This window comes from Mustela erminea, chromosome 9, assembly GCF_009829155.1.
Source record: "Mustela erminea isolate mMusErm1 chromosome 9, mMusErm1.Pri, whole genome shotgun sequence".
Lineage (NCBI taxonomy): Eukaryota > Metazoa > Chordata > Mammalia > Carnivora > Mustelidae > Mustela > Mustela erminea.
The window spans coordinates 21,367,535-21,381,277 of NC_045622.1; the positions used below are offsets into that span (position 1 = coordinate 21,367,535).

General features: G+C 54.2%; 1 long non-coding RNA gene across 4 annotated transcripts in view; it reads left to right on the top strand.

The window, feature by feature from the left end:
• Positions 1 to 210: 210 nt before the first annotated feature.
• Positions 211 to 13,743, top strand: part of LOC116598177 — a 33,993-nt gene continuing 20,460 nt past the window's right edge. For 2 of the 4 annotated variants that reach the window (XR_004288979.1, XR_004288977.1), the window contains exon 1: positions 5,752 to 6,028. This is a non-coding gene — a long non-coding RNA (uncharacterized LOC116598177). Of the gene's footprint in view, positions 349 to 5,751; positions 6,029 to 6,776; positions 6,897 to 13,743 lie in introns of those variants that run through there. The other 2 variants (XR_004288980.1, XR_004288978.1) reach the window with 2 other exon arrangements.

The window sequence follows — 13,743 nt, forward strand, 5'->3', positions numbered from 1 at the left end:
TGAAAGTTGTGTCCCCCAAGGATGTACATTGAAGACCTAACCCCCCGTTTGATGGTATGGAGATGGGCCTTTGGGAAGTAATGGGTTCAGATGAGGTCACGAATGTGGGGCCCTCACAATGGGATTAGTGCCCTTATAAGAAGAGACACCAGACCCCCTCTTCCTGTCTCCACCACATGTGCACTGTGAGGTCACAGTGGCAGTCGCCAAGCCAGGAGGAGACGCCCTACCAGGAACTCAATTGGACAACACTGTGATCTTAGACTTTAGCGTCTAGAAATTTCTGTTGATTGGGCCACCCCATCTGTGGTATTTTGTTATGGAAGCTAGAACAGAATAATGCAAGAGGTATGCTAGATATTCTCCTGCTGTCCCTCCAGATTATTCTATGCCCATATTACCCCTCCTTGAGCTTCCAGTTGGGTTTTCACCAGTGGGAGGCCCTGGCCCCAGGAGGGCGAGTCTGCTTCCTCCAGGGTCAGCCAGCATGGGTGGGCTGAGGCTGCACCCCTGTGCTGAAGGCCACAGTGCTGGTCAGGCAGCCCCTTCTTATGGCTACAGCGTTTACCGGGTTCCAGTAACCGTCCGCTTCCTTTGTCCCCTTAGGCCTATGGAGAATGACGCTTGGGGTGTTCTACCTGTCATGTCCCCCCTAGTTACTGTCACTCAGTCCTGCCAATGGCTTTGTCAAAGATCGTTCTTAAACTTTCCTCACCTCCTGGGTTTGAATGAGCCATTTTTCCCGCTGGGAGCCTGACTTCCACAAAAAGTCTAGGGGGCACCTGGCTGGCTCCATTGGTGGAGAGTGTGACTCTTGGGGTCGTGAGTTTGAATTTGAGCCCCACACTGGGTGCGGAAATTACTTAAAATTAAAATCTGAAAAAAGAAAAAGTCAAAGAAAGCTTCTCAGAGGGCGATATTTAGGCCTACATCTGAAAGATGAGGAGGAGTTAGCCTTATTCCATAAAATATATGTTTTTTATGAGTCTTTTTAATAAACACTAGAATAGCTCCCAATCTCCTTTACTAACTCCAGAGACACTTGGTCCTTGGTGTGTCCGAGTTGGGAATCACCAGCGCTGAGCTCTTCAGAGGCTCACAGACCCAAATGCAAGATCTGAGGCTTTCTGCTCTCAGCCACACCTTAAGGCTGGAAGAGAGAAAGTTGGAGGCTGCACCTAAAGGAGGAGGTACCCTCTTACTTGCCCTTGAGGGCTTTCCTGGGTTTTGGGGGGGGGCCCTGCCATTGCTCCCTCCATCCCTAAGTCAGCTTCCATTCTCTCAGGGAGTCAGCCCTGGAGTGAAGCTGATAGAAATGCTGCCTTGGGAAGGAACAGCCTGATTCCGTCCCCTGTCCCCTCGCCATGGTCCCTCAGGCTGAGGACAGCTGCTTGAAAGATCTAGTTTCAGGAAAAACTGGCCCACCTCATTCTATGTGGCAATCCTGGGCGTTGGGACACCTGCCAAGGGCCCACCCCCATCCCACCCCACCCCCGACCCCACCATGGGGAAAGTATGAGCCAGGTCGTGGGCCTGTCCCCCTCCTCCCTCCCACCCTCCCAAGACTAGTCTCTCTCCCACTCCCAGTCTCCTCCAATTAGGCAACTCATGTTCAAGCACTTCTGATTCCAGCCTTCCCATCAGCCTCATTTGGCACCTGCCCATACCCTACATCACCCCCCGAGTTGTTCCAGGCTCTACCTTGTATATCTTGGTGGAGACCACGCTGTGCTCATTCCTGCCTCTGGGCTGTTGCTGGGTCCCGTCACCCTTCCTCCTCCTGATTCCTAGCACCTTTGGAGGCTAGCCTATCTCCCCTACCTTGAGGAGTTCACAGCCTCCAATACCATTGGCCGCTATTATCTGCACTGCTTGATGAGGAACTGAACGTGCCTGGTACCATTATTAACATTATCCCATCAGCTGCGATCTTTTTCTGTGTCAGGCATTTGAGGGTGAGCCAGTCTTTGCAAAAACCCCATCAGACAGGGATAGTCATTATCGGGTTCCTGTTGAGGTAACTGAGACCTCAGGAACTTTCTAGGCTGGGAAGTGGTAGTGAGCAGACTCAGACCCAGGTTCTTCTGTCTTACGGCCCTGGGTCCTACCACTGCTCACTGTTATGTCTCTGCAGGACAGTGCACATTCTTTGTGGCCAGAGACCTTGTAACTTAGGGTTCCTGTAGTCCACACCCTGCCTGGTAGCACAGGCCCAAACTGCCCCTCCGAGCAGCTCTGGTTACCATCTAACACTTAGATCACGTTGGAGCTCTGCTCAGAACCTTTTGTTGGCTTCCCTTCTTACTCAGGATACAAGCCAACATCTCTAAGGGCCTGCAAGGCCCCGTGTCATCTTACACACACACACACACACACACAGACACTTCACCCCTTACCTACTCTGCTCAAATCACACTGGCTCCTGACTATTCCTCAATGTTCCCAGCGTGGCCCAGAGTCTGTCCGTGAGTAACTGGCAAAGCCAGCCCCTAGGCCAGCATTCTGTCCACTGTGCGAGGCTGCTTCCCAGCTGCCCCGTCATAGCCCTACTTGCCACCACAGTCAAGGGGGCAGCAGCATTCTATGGCAGCTGCGTTCCCAGCAGGGGCACTCTGCGGCTTGCACACCCTTGCCTGCTGGTGGAGCTTTCCAAGCCTCCAGTCTGACTCCTATCTCCTTCTTGGACTATGTTCCTCCTTCTCCCCTCTTCCCTGCCCCCCAGCCCCCCGTGCCCTGTCCCCCCGTGGCACAGGCCACCTCATTGTACCCCGGCTCCCTTCCCCACCTGGCTTTGCTTCTGCTGTCCCCTCTGCCCCAAACGCCCTCCTGATGTTTGCCTCTGCAAGTCGTCAAAGTCTTGTTGAAGTTGAACCTCATCCTGAGCTAAGCCGATCTCCCCCAGTCCCTCCCCATTCTAAGAGCAAAATCCCTCTCCCTCTGCCATTCACCAAGGTATGCTGGTTATCTGTCTCCCCCACCAGTGCCGTGTGGCACTTTTCTCAACCAGCCTCTTACTTACCAGCTCGGACGGATGCCTATGTCAGCCCCCACCTTCACACTTGGGATGTGGCAAGGCAGAGAAAGGCCCCTGTCCCCGCTGGGTGCACAGCGGCCGGCGCTCAATTTGCACACGTGGATTTGAAAGAGTTAGGATCTCTAAGAGAAAACGGAGTTTGAGAAGAGAGAAGTGTTGCCCCTGGTCCTGAGGACATGTCCGCGGCGGGTACGGCCCCACTAGGCTGCCGGTAGCATCCAGGTCCCCCAGGCGGCCATGAACAGCAGATACGGTGTCAGTGTCAGCGTGGCAGGCAGAGCTTAAGTTGCCGCGTGACTTCCGTCTCTCGGTGTTCCTCCCCAGACTCTTAGGTTGTGCGACAGAAGAGAAGTGATCGAGACGAGCATAATGTCATCACCATGAGCCCCTCCGAAGTAAAGTGTGTCCTCTAGGTGGTGGCAGGAGGGAAGTCCGTGTTTTGAAGCAGGAGAACAATTTCCTATCCTTGCTGGCTTGCAGAGGGCAGGGGCACAGGACAAGCAACGTGGATGTTCTCTGGGAGCTGAGGGCACCCTGACGGACAGCTAGTGAGGCAACAGGGAATTGAGTCCTATAACCACGAGGAACTGAATTCAGCAACAACCCAACCGAACTGGGAGGCAGATTCATCCCTTAGCCTTCCAGAAAAGGGCACCTAGATTTCAGCCTGTGAGACTTCTGACCCTCAGAACTACGAGCTAATGTGTTTTTGCTAAGTTGCTACCTTTGTGGAAATCTGTTATCGAACAATAAAAAAAATAATATAAATATATCCCAAATACTGCCTGGGATATACTTATACTAAAACAAACAAACAAAAAAAACAACTTCAGAGGTGCCTGGGTGGTTTAGTTGGTTAAGCATCCGACTCCTGATCTCAGCTTGGGTCTTGATCTCGGGTGATGAGTTCACTCCCTGGACTAGACTCCATGCTGGGTGTGGAGCCTACTTAGAAAGAAAATAAAATAAACATTTCATTGTTTTTCTGTAAATCAAATTTAGGTAGGCCTTTTGTGTTTTTATTTGCTAAATCCAGTAACCGTAAATCCCAACTAGGTCACTGGGACAGAGCAGTTCAGAGCTGGGCCATGAAGTGAAGTGAAACATCCTCTTCTGGCGTAGAGGTCCGTTGGCCGGAAATGGTCTGCACACCTTCTACCACCAAAGCAAACAGAAGGTTTCTAGGGGGGCCTGCCCAACACCCTTCATGCAAGTTGTAACAATTTCCCTCCAAAGCAAGGGTTCTTAACCTGGAGTCTAGACCCCTGGGCATCAACAGATAAAATTCTAAGGGTCTGGGAACTTTGATGGGAAGGAAAAAAGTCCCACCCTTATTTTCACTGTCCTCTGGTACTTAGAACTTCCTTCAATTAAAAATATAAATATTGTCAGTACCTGTGACTTTGTTATGGATAGAAATCACATAGCAGTTTTTGCTGGTATCACAAAATATTTGCGTTCATCACTATTTTGAAATATTGTTATTTAATGTGTTAATAAAGAAAAACAGACATTGTCATATTATGTATTTCTAATGTTTGGACACTACATTTCGATATAATTGGTTTCCTTTGTAAATTCAATGTATTTTTTAAAAGGATTCTATTTATTTATTTATTTATTTATTTATTTATTTCGGAGAGAAAGGGAGAGAGAGTATGCAAGCAGGGAGAAGAGGGGTGGAGGGAGAGGGGAGAATCCCAAGCGGACTCCACATTGAGCAGAGAGTCCGGATGCAGGGATCGATCCCATGACCCCAGGATCACGACCTGAGCTGAAACCAAGAGCTGGATGTTATCGACTGAGCCACCCAGGCGTCCCTCATGTATTTAAACAACAACAACGTAATTCCGAGAAAGCGCCCATAGGCTTTACCAGACTGTGTCCTTGGGGACAAGATGTCAGGATACCAGGGAACCTGGGTTCAGATGCCATCTGTAAGGCCTCATTACTGTGAGAACGAGATCAATTATTAACTTTCCTCAGCTTTGGGGTCCTCCTCTTTAGAATCGAGTTTCTGCGAGAATGAAAGATGCAGTGTAGAAGTAAGAATCACCCAGCACAGGCTGGTCGTCAGTAAGTGAATGCTAGTCTTTGTTATTAATAACAATTATAACCAATAACTATAATCACAGTCCCTCGGTGTGATTATAATATAATGTTACAATAACTACAATCCCATGTCATTGGTTCCTCCTTTCTCCCCCCCCCCCCAATTTTTGCTTAGGCACCTTTGGGATCTAGCAGGGACCGTGGTTTCCCGTGGCCCCCAAATGGCATGGCCCCATAGACCAGCAGCCCCTGCCCAGGTCCTTCAGGCCCTGTCCCTGGCTCAGTCCTCGTGTCCCAAGTGCTATCTACCTGTGGTTCCAGCAAATAGAACAAATATATACATCCCCTTGGTGGTGGTGACATCCTACACTTTGCTAATGAAAAACAACCAGACTGCGGGGCTCAGGGCTGGGGGAGGAGCACAGATCCCGGCCCTTGTGCAAACTCACAGTCCTGAGGTGGCGCAGGGGGACACGGCCAGGAAGGTGCACAGGCCCTCTCTGCCTAGGCCTGTCTCTGCCCAAGGCCTTGACAGCGGGGAGGCTGGAGCAGTCCCCCACCCCTGCACTCTCACCACAGCCCTTCCTGTTTCAGGGCACTGGACCCAGCCTTGGGTGTGGGCAGGAGGGCAGCCAAAGCCTGAGTCACTGGGAGGGGACACTTGAGTCTTGAGATGTGGTCTCTGTGGAGAGGGCTGAGGACAGAGAGGGCTGAAAAGCCCCTCCCTTAGCCCTGCACCCCTTCAGCAGCGCTGTGGGGTAAGCTGGAACCCTGCTGGGCCTCACACCTCACCGCCCTTCTTCTGTCTTCTGCGTGCTGTCTCTCAGGCCCACCCTCTCCTCTGGAAGCACTGGAACCCTCTTCACAACTCATTTCTCTCTCACGTGGAGTCATTGGTCCAACAGGAAAACAGGCTTGCAGAAGACTGCTGACTCACACCAGGTAGAGGGCAGCGTGAGGAGTGAAGTCTGTGGCCTTGGGCTTTGGGCAGAGTTGGAGAGGCCAATGGGACCCTTAGCCCCGGAAAGATGGGGTGTCCCTGAGGCAGGCCCTGCGTGGGTCCACCCAGCCTGGCACACTTGGGTGTCCCACCCTCAAAGCCAGAGGCACAAGGGGGACTCTGCCAGTTCCCACAGCGAGGCCTGCCCGCGCCTGCCCAGAGCTTCTTGCCAGGCTCAGCTATCGATCCCATGCACGTGTCCCTCGGTCCCCACTCCTGGCTTCACACGCTGCTTCCTGCTGCCTGCGTCAGGGGTCTACCACCCCCGCCCCCTACAACCAGGTGCCCTGGTTCCCTGGGACTCTAGACTCTAACTCAGGGGCCCCGGGTTGTCTGTCAGCTGGCTGCTAGTGTCTTCTACAGCTTCGGGAGAGGGAATGCCCCTTCGCTTGTCATCCACGGAGACCTCCTCAGCCAGGCTTGCACAGCGCCCCTAAGGAAGCAGGTAGATTTGGACCCTGTGACTTGGTTTCCAGGATACGGCACTGCCCTCTTGTGCTCCCAGGAGGAGACAGCCAATCCCACCCCTTGCTGCCGCCCTCGAGGCTCGAAATCCCAAAGTCTCCTCTTAGCCAAGGGCCCTGGTTCTGTCCCCTGTAGAGCCAGACAGGGTTAGGATCAATCCTGACAAAAACAAGAAGCATGTTGGTCTTACGGGGAGGGTATGGAAGTATCATCCTCTCTTTCCAGGGAAGGGAGAATACTACCAAGCACCCTCCATGTCGTTTGAGACACGATTCGGGGAACTTTCTGGAAAACACCTTAATTACTCCTTAAGAGAATATAAAATCGGGATTTCTCCATTTACAGGTGAGAAACTGAGGTTCAGAGAGTTCTCTGATGTGCCCAAGGCTGAGGAGTGGAGCTGGACATTAGCCATGTCTGTCTGGTTCCAGAATTCATGCTCTTTGCCAACACCAGGCTCTCTGAGGCTGGCCAGTCCACTATCTCCCCTGAATCTCTGCCTACTTGGTCCTGCCTCAGTTTCCAATTTGGTTGCCCAATTCCCCCTGGACTGGAGGTCATCCTGAATCCCTTTCCTGGGTGGGATTCATGCCTGGAACTCCAACACACCCCCTAATTCTAGGCAGTCCCTCCCCTTGGGATCGGCCCCTTGCCCTTGTGTCACCCCAAAGTCCAAAGGACCCCTGCCTCCAATTGGCTGACCCCTCAAACTGCCCTTTCCCACTTTTTCCTGCTGCTCGGACCCATGCAGAGGATTACCCCTCCTTGGCAGACACCGGGCCAGAGAAGGCTGACATGGCACACCCTTGTGGATACCGCCTGGGCAACAGGAGTCTGTTCTCAGAGCCCCACGGCTGCCTAGCCCAGCCTCTGTCTTCTCTACGTCCCTCTCCTCTGAGCAGTCCCGTGGGGGTGACCAGCCCTGCCCGGAGATCTGGGTCTTTTACAACCCCCAGGCCCACTTTGCCCAGGGAGTGGGGATCCCCCACAATAAGAAAGAGCCGAGGACAAATGTGGAGGTTGGGAAAGGGATCTGGAAAAGCTGTTCCACACTTAATCTTAGCCCAAAGGCCAAAGGGGTGTGGATGCAGGAAACACGGTAGAGAGAGGCTGGCAAGAGGTGTCCAGGCCTGGCTTCCTGGGCACAATGGGAACGGGACCTGGGTGGAGGGGTGGCCAGGAGACACCTTCACCTCCCATGGGGCAGCCTGTTTACATTCTGTCTGCTCACATAGCCTTTTCCAGACGGCTGGCCCAACTTCCTCACGCACTGTCCCTGTCAACACCCTCTCTGTTGCCAGCTGCTCCCACAGAGGGACACTGCTGTCTGCCATGGCTCTGTCCCAGCCCAGAAATGGGGAGAGCCCCCGGGGAAACCAGAGAGCCTAGAGGTCTCACAGACCTTTCGCTGCCAAGCTTCTCCCTTCTAGGGGGACCCTCACTTTTTGCTTGCTTCTCTCACATGACTTTGAGCTTCCCTCCCCTTTCCTGTCATTCTATACCTATCTCTTCCCCAAAAGTCTGGGGAACAATGGCTTGGAGAGGTGGGGATGCCACACGCCCCACACAGGGAAAGTCAGCATCAGAAGCCCGCATCCCTTTTACCGATGTTTCCCAGGCCCACGCCCACCCTTCCTGGCAGGTAGGTAGCACAGATCTATTCCAAACCAAGAGCCCAGGGCTGGCTGAGCCCTTTCTCCACTGCAGCCAGCCTCCTGCTTTTCCTCTGGGATGCAGTCTCCTCGTCCGTTCTGGGACATCCTCAGTCAAGGGCTGCCGGGAGGGGCTCAGGGAGGGTCTGGGGCGGGCAGAGCAGGGATGCAGGAACATCTATTTCTGGGAAAGAGAAAACAGAGAGGCCCAGAGACAGGCTGAGGACAGACAAAGATGAAAAGACAGACGGGGGAGCTGGGGGAGACAGACAGAGAGACAGAAAAGCACCAAGAGGTCCAAATTGACACCACATGGCCGTTATGCTGGACCCCAGGGTCCAGCAAACAAGGTTTCGTGCTGAGTCAGTTACCATGGTGACAAACATGCAGGAAATATCCAAGATAACTAGAATAGTGGCAATAACATGTGTTTTGTATAAAACCTCCTCCCTCCACCCACCCCCACCTCCCCACCCCCTCCCCCACCCCGCAATGTACTCATTGCATTACTTGGGATAAACTTGGCTTTTGCAATCACCTTCCCCGAGAGGCCTGGCGGAGGGGGTTCTAAGGTCATCGGGTGGAGGGAACAACTGCCCTGGGGAACGGATGGGCCTGGGAGAGGTTTCTGCTCAGGAAAACAGGGTACATTTCATGCCTCTCACCTCACCTCTGTCTGCCTGAGTCCAGATCTGGGTTCCCATAGCCTTCCGCTCCAGAATGCGAAGGCCCAGAAGGGTCTGACTTTGGGTTGGAGGTCACGTGATAAGTCTGAGGGCCGAGAAGAGTCTGGGTCCTTTCTTTGCAAGCTCAAGGAGCCCCCCAACAGAGTCAGGCAGAGTGGTGACGCCAAAGCCTAGATGGGGTACATGAGGCAGCACAGGACCAACGTGCCCTGAGAACACTGTCGCCTGCCTCTGCGGGGCGACCCCTCGCGCCCAAAGCAAAGACAAGGAAGATGTGGAGATACAGGGGAGGAACGGGGGGCTCTTGGCAGACACACAGCAGGCAGATCTGGGGCGGAAGAAGGTGAGGTACCTCTCAGAGAACCCCTCACCAGCTCTCCCTGCTCCTGAGGCCACACCAAAGACCCGCTAGAAGCCAACCAAGTCTGTCCCTTCCTGCCAACTCCCCCGCACATGTCTCTGGGTTGCTAACAGAAAGGATCCTGTGGTAAGAACTCGAGACTTCTAGTCAGGTCCCACTGCCCACTGCCTGCACATCCTCAGGCAGGCCGCATGACGTCCCTGGGCCCGAGTTCTCGCTTCTTCTGGGTAGAGCTGGCAATAACGTATCAGGAAGGGCCTTAGGAGGAGCAAATGTCCTGGCATACGGGGGAGCACTCGGCCGACACCTCGTAAAGCTCCCCGTTCTGGTGACTGGTTGCTGCCATGACTCAGGCAGAGACGAGTGGACAGGCCAAGAGAGTGGGGAGAGGTTGCAGGCAAGGTTCATGTGAGGAGACTTCCTGGTTTCTCTAAAGACATCACATCCAGATTTTCCGATCTAAACAACCAGCTTCAGCTGCGAGTTCCCATCTTGGAAACTTTCTGGGAAACGATGTATGATAGAAATGGTTTGGGAAGGGTCCACCCGGACACGGTGCGCCTAGCTTGGTTTGGAGCACTCCCCTTGGGAATGCCAGCACCAAAGTGTGGCCTGGGGTGGGGGGTACTCGGGGGGCAGTTCCATTTGCTGACCCATGCTCCTGACCCTCTTCAGTGCCACAGCGTTGGTCCCTCCTGCATCGAGGGCGCTGAGCCAGGCCTGGAAGCAGCCCTTAAATGACCTTCTAGGGTCAAACGAGGTAGATGGTACCAGCTCCCTGGGGAATGTAGAGATCTCTCGAACTGAGACCAGAATTGCTGCCTCTTTGCTGCTGGGAACAACGAAATGCAGCCTGCTCACCTCGCAAACTCGAAGCCTTACTTTGGTACCATGTTGGGAGAGTACCATGCTGGGAAGGATGGGAGAAGAAGGAAAGGGAAAGCAAGAATAGTTAGACCCTTGGTGTCTAGCTTACCCAGTAACAGCCAAGCTCGGGGAGGGATTGGCTCATGGAGGAGGATTACTCTTTCCTGGATCCAAGACTAAGCAGGACCCCTGAAGGAGCAGAGGCCTGGCAGCATCTTGAAGGAGGCATGCCAGCTGAGCAAGGAGGGAGAAAGGCAGACCAAGGCCCCTAGCCCAGCCCTTGGTTCCTTGGGAGGACAGCAGGAGGTCTGCCAGGCGGAGTACCACCTCCCCGGCTGGCCGCCTCTTCTGTATCTGGTTTCACTCTCTCCCTGCTTTTTCCATATTGATTCTCTTTGGCCCTGGGGCAATTTTTCCAGCTCTTCATCTGTTTCTATGTGGCACCAGGGGAACAGGCCGCCTCAGGGACAGAAAGCTGAGTCTGTGTGTGTGTTTGTGTGTGTAGGGGGCAGAGGTGGGTGGCAGGGTGACAGCCGGAGGAGGAGCAGAAGGAATTAGTAACCTTTGGCAGTCCTGGTCACAACTCCCAGTGTCGCTGGGGATGTCCAAGGGCTAACGCGAGCCAGAGGACGCTAGAGCCTGGAGGGGAACAGAGCGTCCACCTACCCTCTTGCTTCATAATTCAGGGTTTTCGAGAGGAACAGGGGTAAACTATAGATTAAAAAAGAGCCTTAACCTGTAAAGTAGGAAGAAGCCAGTCTTCCTTCCCTCTCCACAGAGCCCACTGGGATTCCAGCCCAATCCCCTTGGGGGTGTGCGCAGAACACCAAGGCATAAAGCCTGCCTAAAGGACTTTGGGGTACAGGGCTCCATGGCCCTGGGGTAGGGGCAGCTCGCAGGCAGCCACTCCTCTCCGAGAGACAAGAAGTCTTCTCTAGGGGATTAGCAGGGCCTTCCTGCCACCCCCTTTGGCTGGTACGAGAGCCAGAACACCACCCCTGGCTGCCAGCCAGCCTGGGTCTGGGGAGCCAGTGATCGCTGGGAGACTAGCAGACACACTGCTGGGGCCAGAGGGGGAGGGGGTCGAGGCTTCTGGGGAGTCCCTGGGGCCACCCAGCTGGGATAGTGAGCCAGCAACTCAGCCAGCTCCAGCTACTGAGGAAATAGGCCTTCCTGGTCCTTGGCGGAGGGTGGACAGGGAGTCAGGAGGGTCTCTTGTTGGTCTGTCTTCTCTCTCTTGCTCTCCCTCTCTTGAAGACAGGGAACATAGACCCACTGCATACCCTGGAAGACCAAGCACAGGGGGGCAGGAGTCCTGCACAGATGTACCGCCTGTTGGAAAACCAAGTCCAAGTTAAGGGGCAGCAGCGCTTGGCGCAGGGATGGGAGTGGGACTGACAGGAGCAGGACTTTGCACCCACGGGCTCAGTGGGATGAGAAGAAAGCAGTCCGTGTCTGCCAGTCTTCTTGAAAGATACGACTGTGTGTCCGCAAGAGGACTCCGGAGTGGGTCTGTAGATGAGGAACGGGAGTTCCCAGAACCTGCCAAAGACCGTGAGGTGATTGGTCAGGGGAACCCAGGTTAGGAACGCATTCTGTCATTAGGCCACGCCCCTCCTCTGGATCCTCCACATTTTCTCAGGGCCCTGTGCCCCAGAGACCCCCAGCATGAAGGGAAGGTGGGCCAGCTGCCCTGGTGGGGCATAAGCACTTCAACCCCGTGTGGGAGGGAGGTCAGGAGTAGAAACAGCTGCCAAGGAAGGCAAATCAGAGCCTGTGTCCCTGGGGGGAGGGGCTCTCTAGAAGCAGCAGTGCCCACAGAGGGGGACCATTCCAAGTGGTCCCCGGACCAGCTCTAAATCAATGGAGCCTACACTTGTCTCTCTCCTTGTCCTTCCCCGCTCTCTGCTGAGTAAACAAACACAGCTCTCAGGCAGCTCTCTCCTGGCAAACACCCCGACTTAGCAACCGCTCCTAGAATAAATAAACACTCGCGCGCTGCACGCTTGCACACACTCACTCACAGGCACTCGCCGGTGCTCCCCGCCGTCCATGGAACCCCCACAGGGCTCCAGCCTCTCACCCACACAGGCTTCCTTTAACGCCGTGACCGAGACTGCCACCTGCTGCCAGGGTGCTGGGGTGACCGGGGACCTCAGGGGCGCAGACAGCCAGACTGGAGGCTCGTTCTGCTCTGCGTCTGCCTGTGCAGGAGGATGGCCTCCAAGAACCGCCGAGGGTAGCCCTTGGAATGGTCCCCCCTGTGGGGGACCTGAAGGACCCCAGGATGGCAGGGAGACCAGAAGACCTTCAGGGTGATACAGTGATGAGTTCTACCGATGGATGTCCAGGGAGACAAGGATACTTGCCAAGACCTGAGCATCGGGCCTTACAGAGGCAGGGTCAGAGCTCTGGACCAGAATTCTTTCCACTTCCCCACGAAAGGCCCCTTCCCCTGCCCATCCTTTGTGGCCAGTCTAAAGGAGATAAACACCATCCATGTGGCAGTGTCAAGAGATGACACTTAAGACAGTAAAGTCCTTGCCTAGTTCTGGAATGAGGTTCTTCTCCTTCTCCTCCTCCAACCCCCCCCCTTCTCTTCCTCGTCTTTCTGTTAAGATTTTAATTATTGATTTGAGATACAGAGAGAGCAGAAGCCAGGGGCAGAGGGAGAAGCAGGTTCCCCGCTGAGCAGGGAGCTCAATTCGGGCTTCAATCCCTGGACCCCACGATCATGACCTGAGCCAAAGGCAGATGCTTAACCACTAAGCCACATGTGCCCCCTGGAATGATGTTCTCATCAAGGCCTGGGCAACACAGAGGAGGACCCCCCTCCCAGTCACCATAGCCTTTGCCATGACCTTGGAGCTGCCTGTCTTCTCCTTGAGAAGAGCGACTTCCTGCGGCATCGAATGCCAGGTACCCCCTCATCAGTAAGTCAGATGGGAACGTCAGAGTCGGTGTTCCAGCTAAGGAGCAAGAAAGGCAAAATCATCTCAGGCCAAAGGAACTGGAGGTTAACGGCAGGGAGTCATGTTCGACACATAAGAAGATGAGAACACTCGAGGGGTGAGGATGGGTTGGTGTTTAATGCTGCTTTAAAGCCCAGATCGCAATGGGAGACAAGTGGTGACAGCCACAGACAGAGGCCAGGCCTCGCGTTGGGCACCAAAGCACAGCAGCCCCGTGTAAGCGTCAGCATCAGGCCTATCTGGTTTCAGGTCCCAGCTTTTCTGTTATGAGCTGTGGGACAGTAGGCAATCTACCTAGTTTCTTCTGCCTCTACAATTTCCATCTTTTGTAAAGATTAATCAGATGCCATACACCACGTCTCTAGCCCAGCACGGCTGCCTTCAACAGCGGTGGGTGCATAGGGTGTGGTGTTCAGTCCCTGCTCTGATCTCCTTCAGCGTCAGAAAAAACCCACAACAAACCGCATTAACCAAGTTGGAACCAGATAGTAGGTGTGAAAGTGCACTCTGTTAAACACGACCTCCAGGGCGCCTGAGGAGCTCAGCATCCGCCTTCCACTCAGGTCATGATCCCACAGTCCCGGGATCCAGTCCTGCTTCTCCCTCTCCCCTTCTCCCCTGCTTGTGATCTCTCTTTCTCCCTCGCGCTCTCTC